Source organism: Sminthopsis crassicaudata, chromosome 2 (genome assembly GCF_048593235.1).
Source record: "Sminthopsis crassicaudata isolate SCR6 chromosome 2, ASM4859323v1, whole genome shotgun sequence".
Classification (NCBI taxonomy): Eukaryota; Metazoa; Chordata; class Mammalia; order Dasyuromorphia; family Dasyuridae; genus Sminthopsis; species Sminthopsis crassicaudata.
In genome coordinates, this window is record NC_133618.1 from 82,981,233 (window position 1) to 82,997,864 (window position 16,632).

Below are 16,632 nucleotides of genomic sequence, written 5' to 3' on the forward strand. Positions count from 1 at the left end.
ACACACTTAACACATACACCAAGATAAGGTCAAAATGGGTTCATGACCTAGGCATAAAGAATGAGATTATAAATAAATCAGAAGAACATAAAATAGTTTACCCAAAGCCAATTTACTAGCAGTGTACTAGGCACAAAGTCCCTGTTAAGTTCCTAAATGCACTCTTTCCAGCTTAGAAGAATCTGACAGCTCTTATTCTCTGTTATTGTAGTAACCTCTCTGCCATGATATAACATTAAAAGATGACTTATGGAGCCCTCTCTATTATATGCATGATTCCATTTACCAAAAGCTATGTCACTTAATATGAATTAATAAATTTTCATTCTAGTTTATAAAATATTCTATTGCAACTTGATTCATATGATGAAAACTGATCTAGCTTAGTAAACTTATTGAGATTGAATTTCTGAAATTGCATAACTGAACTTTTAATATAGTTATGATCACCCCACAAGATACAAATTCCATTTGAGAAGCTTTCCAAAAGTACCAAATGATTATTTCATTCTAACTATCCTAATTATATTATTATATTATTAACTACTTCCCCCAACCCACTACAAAAAAAAAAAAAAAAGAGTTCTAGTATTAATCTGGGGAACAAGACTCTCTTATTTACCTTAGTAATGTCAATAATGAATTTTAATTTTAGGATAAATAATTTAGACTTGGAAGGGACCTCACAGGAAATCTAGTCACAGATGAGAAAACTGATCTCTGGGAGTTAAGTGGATTTACCCAGGATCAAGCAAGTAGTAAACCTCTAAGTCAGGATATTTTCTGCTTCCTGAGTCAATGTCCTTTCCATTGAAATGCGCTCCATTTCATTATTCTTTTACTCAGGTGAGAATTTCATTTTATCAATCTATTCTGACATGCCAGTAGAACTGTCTCTACCTTCCTGATTTCTTTCATTATCCTTTTCCAGATTTTCTTCTCTAGATGTCATACTTTTCATATGAAGCAACCATTATTTTATCTTCCACTTTGCACTTATATTATATTTAGAAAGGGGAAAAAATTCTTTGGGAAAATTAGGTAGGTGCTCCATATTGAAAATTTGTGCCCAGTGTCCTATTTATGTTTACATTCTTTATTTTCTGTATTGGGGGTTGTCAAATTGCCTTATTTTTATTTTCTCAAAATAGAACTTATCCAACACTGACAAATGCATTTTAGTTGAACAACTATTTTTGTTACAATGTCTTCCACTACTGAAGGAAATAGAAATAAATTATTCCTTTGAATTATTTTGGAAAATAAAGTGCTGCAGGTGATAAAACCAAATATATTCATCTGCATCATAAAAGAGATTTATTTAAATTTCTTCACAATGAAAAATATGCTTTTCAAAACCAGCATTGTTTCTTATCCCAGAGTATTTACTATTGTCCATAAGTTCTGATTGGTAAAATTGTTGACTGTTTTCTTTAACTTAAAATGAATAAGACAGAGTGAGAGAGAAAGAGAGAAATCAAAACATTTGTTTTTCAAAACACAAAAAACTTTCATTATGTTATGCTTTTAGGATATATGTTTGTTATTATAAATAACTCTTACTCTACTTCCAAAGATAGAAATTTAAATGCTTTTGTATTGTTCAATCCTTGCCAGCAAGAGAAAAAAAAAAAAAAAAAACTGAACTTTCCAAGAAAGGCTGATTCAGTAGTACAAATCAATTAGGGATTGAGTAAAAAAATCTAGTTGAATTGCCAAGGAAAGGGATCAGTTAGAATCATTTGACTATGGAATCAAGTTTGGGAATTCAAAAAATAGTAGAGGTTAGGACAGATACAACAAATGGGGACTGAAAAATCAGAAATATTGAAGGCCTAAATCAGGTTGTTCCCACAAATAAGGAATACAGGAGTTCAGTGTTAGGATGATAAAACAAGGTAATTGCCTTGAGAGATGAGTCTTAAGGAATAGGGGAAACACCATGGTGCAATCCTTTAAGTTGGTAGACTTACCAACTTAGAGTAGGACTGGACATGAAAATTTCAGAAGAGAAAAGAGCAAGAATGCAGAGAATTAAAATTCTAGATGTAATTGGCATTGTACACTCATCTTCCTAACTAATTCAGGTTAATTTCTGCATATCCAGCCCTTCTGCTTGACATAGTAATCAACTTTATCTAAAAAGAGATGTGGAGTTCATTACATTTTTAGCTTAATTGCATACTATCAGCTGGCAAATGTACCAGCACATTTCACCTCTCAACTACATTGAAATTGTGTTTGTACTTCTAGAAAAGAACTGGAAAGGATATCTTCCTTGTTTAACATATATTAGATTGCAACCATAGGACTCAAGAGAAGCAGAAAAAGGTAAAAGGAAATCTTGAGAACTGTTTTATTTCTCTTATAGATATACATTAAGACCACATATATAATTTGATTTAACTGATATAACATAAAAAAGGGAAGTAGAAATGGAAAGGGGATAGTGCAGAAAACAGGAAAAGGGGAGATGAAAAGAGGGAAACTACATCACAGGAAGAGGCAAAGAAAACTTATTATATCAGAGGGAATTTGAAGAGGGGGAGGAACATTGTGTGAATAGTACTCTCATTAGAATTGGCTCAAAGAGAAAATAATTGACATATTTGTTTTACTGAGAATTCTCACTCACCTTGTTAAAAAGTGGGAGAGGAAAAGGGAAAAGGAAAAGAGTAATAAGGGAAGGGTACAAGAAAGAGGAAGAGATCTAAAGGAAGGGGGGAGGGATACTAAAAAGATAGAGCTGCATGACACAAGTGGAGCCCATAAGTTTAACCCTGGGGAAAGGGGTCCAGGGTGAGGCAAGGAAAAAAAAGCATAATCTGGGGATAATATGATGGCAGGAAATACAGAATTAGTCATTTTAACTGTAAATGTGAATGGGATGAACTCAACCTATAAGTGGAAGCAGATAGCAGACTGGATGAAAAGTCAGAACCCTATAATATATTGTTTACAGGAAACACATTTAAAGCAAGGAGATACAGAGTAAAGGTAAAAGGCTGGAGCGGAATCTATTATGCTTAGGTGAAGTCAAAAAAGGAGGAGTAGCCATCCTTAGATCAAGCAAAAGCAAAAATTGATCTAATCAAAAGAGAAAAGGAAGGAAACTATATCTTGCTAAAGGGTAGTATCGACAATGAAGCAATATCTATACTAAACATATATGCACCAAGTGGTATAGCATCTAACTCCCTAAAGGAGAAGTTAAGAGAGTTGCAAGAAGAAATAGATAGCAAAACTATAATAGTGAGAGATCTCAACCTTGCACTCTCAAAATTAGATAAATCAAACCACAAAACAAATAAGATAGAAATTAAAGCGATAAATACAATATTAGAAATATTAGGTATCATAGATCTTTGGAGAAAATTGAATGGTGACAGAAAGGAGTATACTTTCTTCTCAGCAGTTCATGGAAGCTATACAAAAATTTACCATATATTAGGACATAACACATCTCAAAAATAAATGCAGGAAGACAGAAATAGTAAAGCCTTTCTTTTCAGATCACAATGCAATAAAACTACATTCAACAAAAGTTAGGAGTAAATAGACCAAAAAGCAATTGGAAACTAAATAATCTCATTTTAAAGAATGATTGGGTGAAACAGCAAATTATAGACACAATTAATAATATCACTCAAGCTAATGACAACGATGAAACATCATACCAAAATTTGTGGGATGCAGCTAAAGCGGTAATAAGGGGAAATTTTATATCTTTAGAGGCTTACTTGAATAAAATAGAGAAAGAGAAGATCAATGAATTGGGCTTACAAATTAAAAAGCTAGAAAAAGACCAAATTAAAAACCACCAATCAAATACTAAACTTGAAATTCTAAAATTAAAAGGAAAAATTAATAATATTGAATGTAAAAAAAAAACAACTATTAAACTAATCAATAAAACTAAAGAGTTGGTTCTATGAAAAAAAATGAGTAAAATAGATAAACCTTTGGTAAATCTGATCAGAAAAAAGAGAGAGGAAAATCAAATTGTAAGTCTTAAAAATGAAAAGGGGAAACTTTCCACCAACAAAGAGGAAATTAGAGAAATGATAAGGAGTTACTTCGCCCAACTTTATGCCAATAAATTTGATAACCTAAGTGAAATAGATGACTACCTCCAAAAATATAAGCTTCCCAGATTAACAGAGGAAGAAATAAATTCCTTAAATAGTCCCATTTGAGAAAAAGAAATAGAACAAGCTATTAATCACCTCCCTAAAAAAAAAAAAAAAATCTCCAGGACCAGATGGATTTACATGCGAATTCTACCAAACATTCAAAGAACAATTAGCCCCAATGCTATATAAACTATTTGAAAAATATGGAATGAGGGAATCCTACCAAATTCCTTTTATGACACAGACATGTAGGTTGGAAATGGAGAAAGAAAATTATACACCGATCTCCCTAATGAATATTGATGCTAAAATCTTAAATAAAATATTAGCAAAACTACAGAAAATCATCCCCAGGATAATACACCATGATCAAGTAGGATTTATACCAGGAATGAAGGGATGGTTAAATATGGAAAACTATAAGTATAATTGGCCATATTAATAACCAAATTAACAAAAAAACATATGATCACATCAATAGATGCAGAAACGGCATTTGATAAAATCGAACATCCATTTCTATTAAAAACACTTGAGAGTATAGGAATAAACCAGTTTTTCCTTAAAATAATCAGTAGCATCTATTTAAAACAATCAATAAACATCATATGTAATGGGGATAAACTGGAACCATTCCCAATAAGATCAGAAGTGAAACAAGTTTGCCCACTATCACTATGACTATTCAGTATTGTAGTAGAAATGCTAGCTTTGGCAATAAGAGTGGAGAAAGAGATTAAAGGAATTAGAGTAGGTCATGAGGAAACCATATTATCATTCTTTGTTGATGATATGATGATATACTTAGAGAATCCCAAGAGACTCTAGTAAAAAGCTATTAGAAATAATCCACACCTTTATCAAAGTTGCAGGATATAAAATAAACCCACATAAATCATCAGTATTCTTATAGATCACTAACAAAATCCAACAGTTAGTTACAGAGAGAAATTCCATTTAAAGTAAATACCGATAGTATAAAATATTTAGAAATCTATCTGCCAAGGAAAATCATAAACTATATGAGCAAAACTACAAAACACTTTCCACACAAATTAAGTCTGATCTAACCAATCAGAAAAATATTAAATGCTCTTGGCTAGGGCAAGCAAATATAATAAAGATGACAATACTACCTAAACTAATCTATTTATTTAGTGCTATACCAATCAGATTCCCCAAAAAACTATTTTAATGACCTAGAAAAAATAACAACAAAGTTCATATGGAAAAATAAAAGGTCAAGAATTCCAAGGGAATTAATGAAAAAAAAAAAATCAAATGAAGGTGGCCTATCTTTACTGGGTCTAAAATTATATTATAAACCAGCAGTTACAAAAACTAAGGCTAAGAAATAGACTAGTTGATCAGTGGAATAGGTTCGGTTCAAAGGAAAAAACAGCCAATACCTTCAATAATCTAGTGCTTGACAAACCCAAGGACCCCAGCTTTTGGGATAAGACCTCAGTGTTTCACAAAAATTGCTGGGAAAATTGGAAATTAACATGGCAGAAACTAGGCATTGACCCACACTTAACACCATACACCAAAATCAGGTCAAAATGATTTCATGACCTAGGCATAAAGAATGAGATTATAAATAAATTAGAGGAATATAGGGTAGATTACCTCTCAGACCTGTGGAAAAGGAATGAATTTATGTCTAAAGAAGAACTAGAGATCATTACTGATCACAAAGTAGAAAACTTTGATTATATCAAATTGAAAATTTTTCTGTACAAACAAAATTAATGCAGATAAAATTAGAAAGGAAACAATAAACTGGGAAAACAGTTTTACAGTCAAAGGTTCTGATAAAGGCGTCATTTCCAAAATATATAGAGAATTGACTCTCTAATTTATAAGAAATCAAGCCATTCTCCAAATGATAAATGGTCAAAGAATATGAACAGACAATTCTCAGAAGAAGAAATTGAAACTATTTCTAGCCATACAAAAAGATTCTCATAGTCATTATTAATCAGAGAAATGCAAATTAAGACAACTCTGAGATACCACTACACACCTATCAGATTGGCTAGAATGACAGGGAAAGATAATGCGCAATGTTGGAGGGGATGTGGAAAAACTAGGACACTAATACATTGCTGGTGGAGTTGTGAATACATCCAGCCATTCTGGAGAGCAATTTGAAATTATGCTCAAAAAGTTATCAAACTGTGCACACCCTTTGACCCAGCAGTGTTACTACTGGGATTATATCCTAAAGAGATTTTAAAGAAGGGAAAGGGACCTATATGTGCAAGAAAGTTTGTGGCACCCCTCTTTGTAGTGGCCAGAAACTGGAAACTACATGGATGCCCATCAATTGGAGAATGGCTGAATAAATTGTGATATATGAATATTATGGAATATTATTGGCCTGTAAAAAACAACCAATAGGATGATTTCAGAAAGGCCTGGAAAGACTTACATGAACTCATGCTGAGTGAAATGAGCAGGACCAAGAGATCATTATATACTTCAACAACAATATTATATGAAGATCAATTCTGATGGACGTGGCCATCTTCAACAATGGGATGAACCAAATCAGTCCCAAGAGAACAGTAATGAACTGAACCAGCTATACCCAGCGAAAGAACACTGGGAGATGACTATGAGCCACTACATAGAATTCCCAATCCCTCTATTTTTATTCACCTTCATTTTTAATTTCCTTCACAGGTGAATTGCACACACTACCTCAAAGTCCTATTCTTTTTATATAGCAAAACAATTGTTTGGACACGTATACATATATTGTACTTAATTTATACTTCAACATATTTAACATGTATTGGTCAACCTGCCATCTGGAAGGGGGGGAGGGAAGGAGGGAAAACATTAGAACAAAAGATTTGGCAATTGCCAATGCTTTATAATTACCCATGCATATATCTGGTAAAAAAAAAAAAAAAACTGTAATTAAATTAAAAAACAAACAAACATATATTTAATTATTTGCCTTCTAAGGGAAAGGATGGGGAGAAGCAGGAGAAAATCTGAAACACAAGGCTACGCAAGGGTCAATGTTGTCAAATTATCCATGCATATGTTTTAAAAATAAAAAGTTTTAAAAATAAAAAAAAAGAAGAACTTCCTTTAGGTCAATTTTGGAGAATTGAAGACAAATCAAAATGGTGTCTTCTTCACTACTTGGAAGAGAAGATCATAGTATCCCAGGGGAGCACAATGGAGGTAACATCTCTTCTTTTTGTCATTAAGTGACAAATTATGATCACCAATTACCTGTTCTAGGTTATTCTTTAATTAATGGCTTCAATAGACTAGGGTTCTTAAACTTATTCTCCTCAGGTCCCACTTTCACCTGATAAATTTTTATGCTGTATAAAAGTATGTAAAATCGATATACAGCCCAAAAATTTACTATATAATTTACTAAAAATTTACTAATAAGAAATTATATATATATATATATATATATATATATATATGTATATATATATATTACATATACAGTAAATACTATAATAAATCATAATTTCCTGACCCTCTACATTGAGTTACATGACAACATGTGGGGTTTGTATTTCACAGTTTAAAAAGCTTTACAATACACCGGTTCAATAGTTTTCCTGATATAAGAAAAAAAAATGGAATTGATAGGAATCTTACTTTTCCTGCAACATGGAGATGACATCCTTGCATCAAAGCAAATCTGGTTCAATAGCAGTAAAGGATATGTTTGATACACAACTTCTGAAAAGGAGGAGGCTTGTTGATGAGGGAAAGTACAACATATGCTGATGTCAAGGCTATCCAAATTGAGAACATCTTATCAGGAGCAAACTGAGTGGCCAGTTACTGTAACAATCCTATAAATAATGATTTTGCAGCTGTTTTAGAATAAAGACCCAAGACATCACTTGTAGTTGGCTGATCATTCAGTGGGATGGACAAGGCCCCATCACTGGTTTAGCACTGCAGGACACCATTCTTAGAATATCAGCCAAATTGCTGACATTCGGGATAATGAAAACTCTCTTAGCCAAAATAAATTTTAGAATGCCAAACACCACTAGTGTTTCAAACATAGTTTTAATATTTCCTGGCTTCTGAGTAGTCAAAGTAGAAATATTGTCATTCCCATTTAGCCAATAGAAATTTTAAGGTCTCTACAGCAAAGTTATGGCAAGTATAGGAATAAATTTTGTAGACTCTGGAGCCCTAAAATTTCATTCAACACTCACTATTCTGTCTAATATTTTTTCAAATTTCTTTAGTTGAATAATGGGCACCAATAACTAAATAAGTGGAAGCTTTGACTTATCTAGTGGCTAACATTGTAGCATATGGATATTACTCATCCCTGCAAAGCAGATTGAAGTTCCAATCCAGCACATAATTATTAATTTATGTGACTACTAGTATCAAGAGTATGTCCCAGAAGGAATAAAATAAAAGTTCTTTTCTCCTAAAGACACCAGTGAGATATAGAGTCATTTTTCCTTTATTTTTAAGGAGTATATACAATTCACTTGAAGGAATAGGTTTTTCTGAATAGTGATATGAAAGTTATTTGCTTTCAGTCATTTTCAGTCATGCCTGACTTTCAATGACACTATTTGGGGTTTTCTTTGCAAAGATATTACTTTGGTTTACCATTTCCTTCCCTAGCTCATTTTACAGATGATGAAGTGTAGGCAAACAGGGTTAAATGATTTGCCCAGGTTCATCTAGACATCTGCCTGAAGCCAGATTAAATTCATAAAGATGAGCTATTCTGACCTTGGACTCAACACTGTGTCACTGTACTACTTACAACACCTTAAATAAAACATCAAAGGTGGTCACTTAAAAAACCTCCAAAGTCAATCTTTAAAGAAGTAAAGAATATATAAAAAATGTAAATAATCATTCATCTATTTTTATAAGCTTGGATTTTTGTATATCGTGTTTTATAAAAGTGGGGCACAGCTGTACTGTTGTCTGGTAACAGCTGTTACATTTGCAATTTTCTCATCAAAAAGTTAGTCAGTTAACAAGAATTTTTTAAGTGCCTATGTTATGTACCAAGTTCTGCGCTTAGCACACTTTAAATATTGTTGTCTTTCTTCAGCAGTATCTTCAACATGAATATCATTTGTTCAATAAGAATTAGGAAATTTCTAGCCTTAGTCAACTTTCTGAGCTAGTTTTCTAGGTGTCAATTGGGCTTCTGAGAGACAATTCTGAATATCTCATTAGCATTAATGTCTATTTGGCTTCCTTGAGTTCTGTGAAGAATTTCTTCTTAAAATAATTATTTACAATTTCTTCAATAATGAAGGTAAGAGAATATCACTGGGGTCATAGGATCAGAAGATTTAAAGTAAGAAAGGACCCTAAAAACTATCTAGTAGAGTCCCTTCATTTCACAGATGAGGAAACTGAGATAAAGTAAAAGATTATCCATGGTGATATAACTAGTCAGAGTTTTTCTACATACCATAATACTTACTTTATAACATATCAGTAGTGTCTTGGAATGCACAAGTGAACTGGTGTGGATTTATGCAAAACTCTTTTCTGAAAGACTCAAAGTCCTTGATTTCTCCTTAATATTTTCCTTTTTTTTTTTCTATTAAAGCTTTTTATTTTTCAAAACATATGAATGGACAATTCTTCTACATTAACCCTTGAAAAATCCTGTGTTCCAGTTTTCCTGCCCTTCTCCCATGCCATCCCCTAAATGGCAAATAATCCAATATATGTTAAACATGGCAAAAATATATGTTAAATCCAATATATGAATACATATTTGTACAGTTATTGTGAAGCATAAGAAAAAAAAAAAAAAGAGAGAGAAGCAACATAAAATGCAAGCAAGCAACAACAAAAAGAGTAAGAATACTATGTTGTGGTCCACACTCAATTACCATGGTTCACTCTCTGGGTGTAGATGGCTTTCTTCATCACTGAGCAATTAGAATTGGTTTCAATCATCTCATTGTTGAAGAGAGCCATGTCCATGAGAATAAATAACCATATAGTCTTGTTGTTGCCATGTATAATTATCTTCTGGTTCTGCTCATTTCATTTAGCATCAGTTCATGTAAGTCTCTCCAGGCTTCTCTGAAATCATCCTGCTGGTCATTTCTTACACAACAATAATATTCCACAACATTTACATACCATAACTTGTTTAGCCATTCTCCAATTGATGGGCATCAATTCAATTTTCATTTTCTTGCCACTACAAAAAGGACTGCCACAAACATTTTTTTGCACATGTGGGTCCCTTTCTCTCCTTTAAGATCTCTTCAGGATATAAGCCAAGTAGAAACAGTGCTGGGTCAAAGAATATGCACAGTTTGATAACTTTTTATCATAATTCCAAATTGTTCTCCAGAATGGTTGGATCCATTGACAATTCCACCAAAATTGTATTAGTGTTCCAATTTTCCCACATCCCCTCCAACATGACTCATTATCTTTTCCTGTCATCTTAACCAATCAGAGAGGTGTATACTGACATTTCATACTTGTCTTAATTTACATTTCTCTGATCAATAATGATTTAGAGCACCTTTTCATATTACTAAAGTATATGTTAAATGCAATACATATATATACATATTTATACAGTTATCTTGCTGCACAAGAAAAATCAGATTTGGAAATAAAGTAAAAATAACCTGAGAAAGAAAACAAAAATGCAAGCAGACAATAACAGAAGTAGTAGAAATGCTATGTTGTGGTCCACACTCATTTCCCACAATTTTTTTGCTGAGTGTAGCTGGTTCTCTTCATTATTGAACAACCTGAACTGATTTGGTTCATCTCATTGTTGAAGAGAGCCATGTCCCTCAGAATTGGTCATAATATAGTATTTTGTAAGGGTCCAGAAAGGTCAGGCAAGCACAATTGAGATGTAAGTGGACCAATGGTATTTAGGATCCCTGGATGTGCTTAAGAGTTGAGTACTTAGGAACTTCCTTTGTGGATGGGACCTCCACCCATGGTGGGAACCTAGATCTCCCTCTGAAGTCTTTATTGAAATTTTATTTCATTAATTCCCTTGAAATTCTTGACCTTTTGTTCTTCCAGATGAATTTTGTTGTTATTTTTTCTAGGTCACTAAAATGGTATTTTGGGAGTTTGAAGAGTATAGCAATAAATAAATAGATTAGTTTATTAAAGAGTATTGTCACCTTTATCATATTTGCTTGACCTATCCAAGAGCACTTTATATTTTTCCAGTTGCTTAGATCTGACTTTATTGGTGTGGAAAGTGTCTTGTAATTTTGCTTATATAGTTCTTGACTTTCCCTTGGCAGATAAATTTTCAAATATTTTATTCTATTGACAGTTATTTTAAATGGAGTTTCACTTTGTATCTCTTGCTGTTGAATTTTGTTGGTGATGTATAAAAATGTTGAGGATTTATGTGGATTTATTTTGTATCTTGCAACTTTGCTAAAATTGTGAATTATTTTTAATAGCTTTTTAGTAGAATTTCTGGGGTTCTCTAAGTATATTGTCATATCATCTGCAAAGAGTGATAAGTAATGAGTGTCCTCATTACTTACTCTAATTCCTTTAATCTCTTTCTCAACTCTGAGCAGAGGCTAGCCTTTCTAATACAATATTGAATAATAATGGTGATTGTGAGCAACCTTGTTTCACCCCTGATTTTAGGAATTGTTTCAGTTTATCCCCATTATATATGATGCTTGCTGATGCTTTTAAATAGATGTTACTGACTCTTTTAAGGAAAAGTCCATTTATTCCTATACTCTCTAGTGTTTTAAATAAGAATGGATGTTGGATTTTATCAAATGCTTTTTCTGCATCTACTGAGAAAATCATATGTCTTTTGTAAGTTTGATTATTAATATCTTCAATTATGCTAATAGTTTTCCTAATATTGAACCAGCCCTGCATTCCTGGTACAAATCCTACTTGGTCATGTGTATTATGCTAGGGATGACTTTCTGTAATCTCTTTGTTAATATTTTATTTAAGATTTTTGCATCAATATTCATTACAGAAATTGATCTATAATTTTCTTTGTCTGTTTCTTCCTACATAGTTTAGGTATAAGTACCATGTCTGTGTCATAATAGGAGTTTGGTAGGAGTCTTTCTTTTCCCAATTTTTTTCAAATACTTTATATAATACTTTATATAATATTGGAGCTAATTGTTCTTTAAATATTTGGTAGAACTCACATGTAAATCCTGGAGATTTTTTCTCAAGGTGTTGATTAATAGCTTCTTCTATTTCTTTTTTTAAAATGGGACTATTTAAGCAATTTATTTCCTCTTCTGTTAATCTGGACAATCTATATTTTTGTAGGTATTCCTACATTTCACTTAGGTTATCAAATTTATTGGCATAAAGTTGGGCAAAGTAACTCCTAATTATTGCTCTAATTTCCTCTTCATTGGTAGAAAGTTCTCCCTTTTCATTTTTGATTCTATTTGATTTTTCTCTTTCCTTTCTTTTCTTTTCTTTTCTTTCTTTTCTTTCTTTCTTTCTTTTTTTTTTTCCTGAGGCAATTAGGGCTAAGTGACTTGCCCAGGGTCACAAAGTTAGGAAGTGTTAAGTGTCTTAGGCCAGATTTGAGCTCAGGTCTTCCTGACTTCAGGGTTAATGCTCTCTCCACTGTGCCACCTAGCTGCCCCCTCTTTCCTTTTTCTAATCAAACTAACTAAAGGTTTATTTTGTTGATTTTTTCATAAAACCAACTCAGTTTTATTTGTTAATTCAATAGTTTTTTGTTTTTGGTTTTGTTTTTTTACTTTCAATTTTATTAATCTCTCCTTTTACTTTTAGAATTTCAAATTTGGTATTTCATTGGGGGGCTTAATTTGTTCATTTTCTACCTTTTTTAGTTGCAAGCTCAATTCATTGATTTTCTCTATTTTATGCAAATAAGCATTTAGAGATATAAAATTTACCTTTATACTCCTTTGGCTGCATCCAATAAATTTTGAATATTGTCTCATTATTGTCATTCTCTTGGATGAAATTGTGTATATGATTTGTGTTTCATCTATTCATTCTTTAGGATATGATTATTTAGCTTCTAATTGCTTTTTGGTTTATTTTCCCCTGGCCTTTCATTGAATGTAATTTTTATTGCATTGTCTTCTGAAAAAATGCATTTACTATTTCCGCCTTTCTGCATTTGATTTTGAGGTCTTTATGTCCTTATAGTCAATTTTTTGCATAGGTTCCATGAACTGCTGTGAAGAAAGTGTACTCCTTTCCATTTCCAAATTCTTCTACTTAGAATACTCAGTTCCCTTCTCATCATTCCTAGCAGATATTTAGGGTGTTCTTGCTGATGGATGTGTCCATTTAGCTCTGTTTTTGAATAAATCTTCAGTCTCCAATGACAGGATGAGTGTAAAATGGAAAATGCTCATGGAGATCAGTTTGAATTATCATTTGCTGAATTTTATGGTTAACTAAATATGTACTAGTAACTTCATCTTCTTCCTTAACTGATAAAATAATAAAACAGTTACAACACATTGATAATTATGTTAATATATGCAGCGATATATAAAATAGCCATAACAATATTTATATATCACTTTAAATTTTCCAATGAATTTTGTAAATATAGAATATAAGACAAAATAATAGGGATTGGATTAGGGACAGGTTTAGCAACCAGCCTGTAATTATCTAAAGCATAAAGATAAGAAATTTTAGAACTGGAATGGGCTTCAGACTTACTAATAATAGCTAGCATTGGTGTTTGCCATCAGATGTTCAGGAGAGGAGGTGCTGGACCCCAAAAGTATATTGGGATCCCAGCTGATATCATGGTTGTTTCAAAAGAGGCTTGTAGGCTTAGATCTTCACCAAATCAAGAGGCAAAGATTTTATTATGCTGCTAACAGTGGGCCAAATTCATATGGGACTATCAGCAATTAACAAAGCAAAAAACCAACTTCCCTAGGGAAACTTTTAATTAACCGGGCAAAGAAAGATGCCATTAAGGCATGGCAAGTCCCTAATGAACCTAATTGGTGGGCTAAAGAAGTTTAGCACAAGAATTATAGTAGAATAGATCTTTTATAGGGGAAAAATAACCTCTAGTTTTCACAACATAATTTGGCTTTCTTATTGGATACAGTAAACTGTGGAGTCATAATGATTTTGTCTATGCAAGGAATTTACAAAGGATAAAGAGCCGACTTAAGAACAAAAGACCCACAAAGGCCAGATTAATCCTATTAGTTCTCTTCCTTGCTGGACTCTGGGAGTAGTTTGGCTTCCATATTATATAAAGTAATTCAAGCTCTCTCTGCCAAAGCCCACCTGGCTACCAAGGACCAAAGACCTCATCAGCTAGTATTTATATAGTTAGCTATAAAAAAAGTCTGTTTACTCATGTGATTTTTATAACAACCCTATTGTATTACCTTCTATTTCCCTAATTTTACAGAACAGAAAAACAGGATTAAGGAGTTAACTGACTTACCCAGTATTGCACAGTAAGTATTTGAATCAAGATACCAACTCAGATCTTCTGGGTTCCAACCCTCTGGCTTTGTCCATTATACTACTTTCCTGTCTCATCTATTCCCACCCCTTTACTTTACTGATGAAACAATAGACTTATCACAGTCTATTAGATGAGTGAAAAGTCTGAGATTACTTTGAAGCTCTATTTGGTGGCCTAAACAATAGCCCTGAAGATAGCTCTGCAACTGATTTAGCAGAATAATTTTGAGAAAGTCATTAAAATTCTGCTTGCCAAATAGGAATGATACCCCATCACTTCAAAAAAAGGTGTGAGGCATAATGAACAAAAAAGACTATTGAGTGTTTTGCAAATGGAAAACCACCAATTCTGCTGCCTTTGAGATTCTTGTTTCCCAGAAAGAGGTTTTGGTTTTTAATTCCCAGTTTCTGAGTCAGGGATCTACAAGAAATATGGACCATGACCAACAGTTTCAAAGCAAAGTCTTTTAATAATAGAAGGAAATGAGAATTCTGTAAAATGTATTTGTGTTTTGAAATAAGTCTACAATTGCAGAATGACTTAACAAATGATCCTCTAAAGGGAAAATCAAGATCCTTCTGCTCCTATATCTATCACTTATGTCATATATGACCTCAAGAAAATAATTCCATTATCATATACTTCAGTTTCCTTGTTTAAAAAGGTCATATTGGTTCCTTAATTCAAAAAGATGACTTGTTTTGTTGTTGTTTATTTGTGGGGGCAGGCTAATTAATCTATATGTAAATTTCTTCTTATATTATGTTTCTTGTTATAGGAGGGGAAGGAGAATGGCAGGAAATGGGTCATTTGATAAAACTATAATACTATTCAAATTTAGTAACCCATATATAGGGGAATGTGATTTTTTCTTTTTTAATATGGCTATTCCTTCATAGTATCAAATATATGTGCTGATTTAAATAATTAACAGCATTAATGGATCTTCAATCATTTGCCCATAATGTCTTCAGAGAGACTACTTAAACATCTGGGAGAAAACAGGGAGAGTTAAATAGGAGTAATTAAGAATATTGCAAGACTCTCTAGAGGCTCCAAAATCCTTTCTTCTGTAAACACTGACTCACATTCTCCCAAGCCTCTTCACACTCAGCAAATATGTGTGAGAGGGAATATAAGGAGAGAGAGGGAAGAGATTCAGAGATAAAGAGAGAGACAGAGTTCAACATAAAGACAGAGAAAGTTACTTTAGTAGAGCAATAATTAAATTTGGCCTTCTATCACATAATTTGGATTTTTGAAGGGACTCTCAAACTCTAGTACATAGATGGAGTGATCTGTCCAGAGTTAAACAGCTAGTAAAAGAGCTGGAACTTGAATACAAATAGTTAAAATTAGAAGTTTTCCACAAGCCAAGCTGTGAGATTTAAAACAGCTTCAACCTCACTAAGACTTATCCATATGAGTTACTTTATTGCATCAAAGCAATTCTCCTTTCTCAAAGTCTTAAAAACTCATTAAAGTTTCCATGTGATTGCATTGGAATATCTATCTATCTATTCTTGTTCTAAGAATTAGGCCTTCATTATCAGGTACCCTCACTAATTAACATATCCCTATCATTTTATCTATAGATAGATAAAATTTGACAGTGTAGGTACAAAAAGAGATTTTTATGTCCTTCTGGCAGAAGTTTTCTAGTTGGGAAAATGGTACCTGTTTTCCATACCTGCTGCCTTTTTTTTCCAGATCTGACTTAGCTTGAGTGTGCTCAAGCCTATTTAGCAAAATTCATCACAGACTGAATATAATATAAAATGGCTTATATATTTTTGTTTGTTTGTTTGCTTATATATTAATGTAGCTTATATAAAGTGAATTGAAACAATCTAAGTTTAGTTTTCCTGAAGGACAAGAACTAGACTTCTTGTTTTTTGAAACAGAGATGATCAAATTATATCTCTTACAAGATGATTTATCTTACCCAGCCAGGTGGGTTCCTTCTTTCCTCTGAAACCATAAAAATTTCCTTTTTTGTACTTACACTGTCAAATTCTATTTTGAATT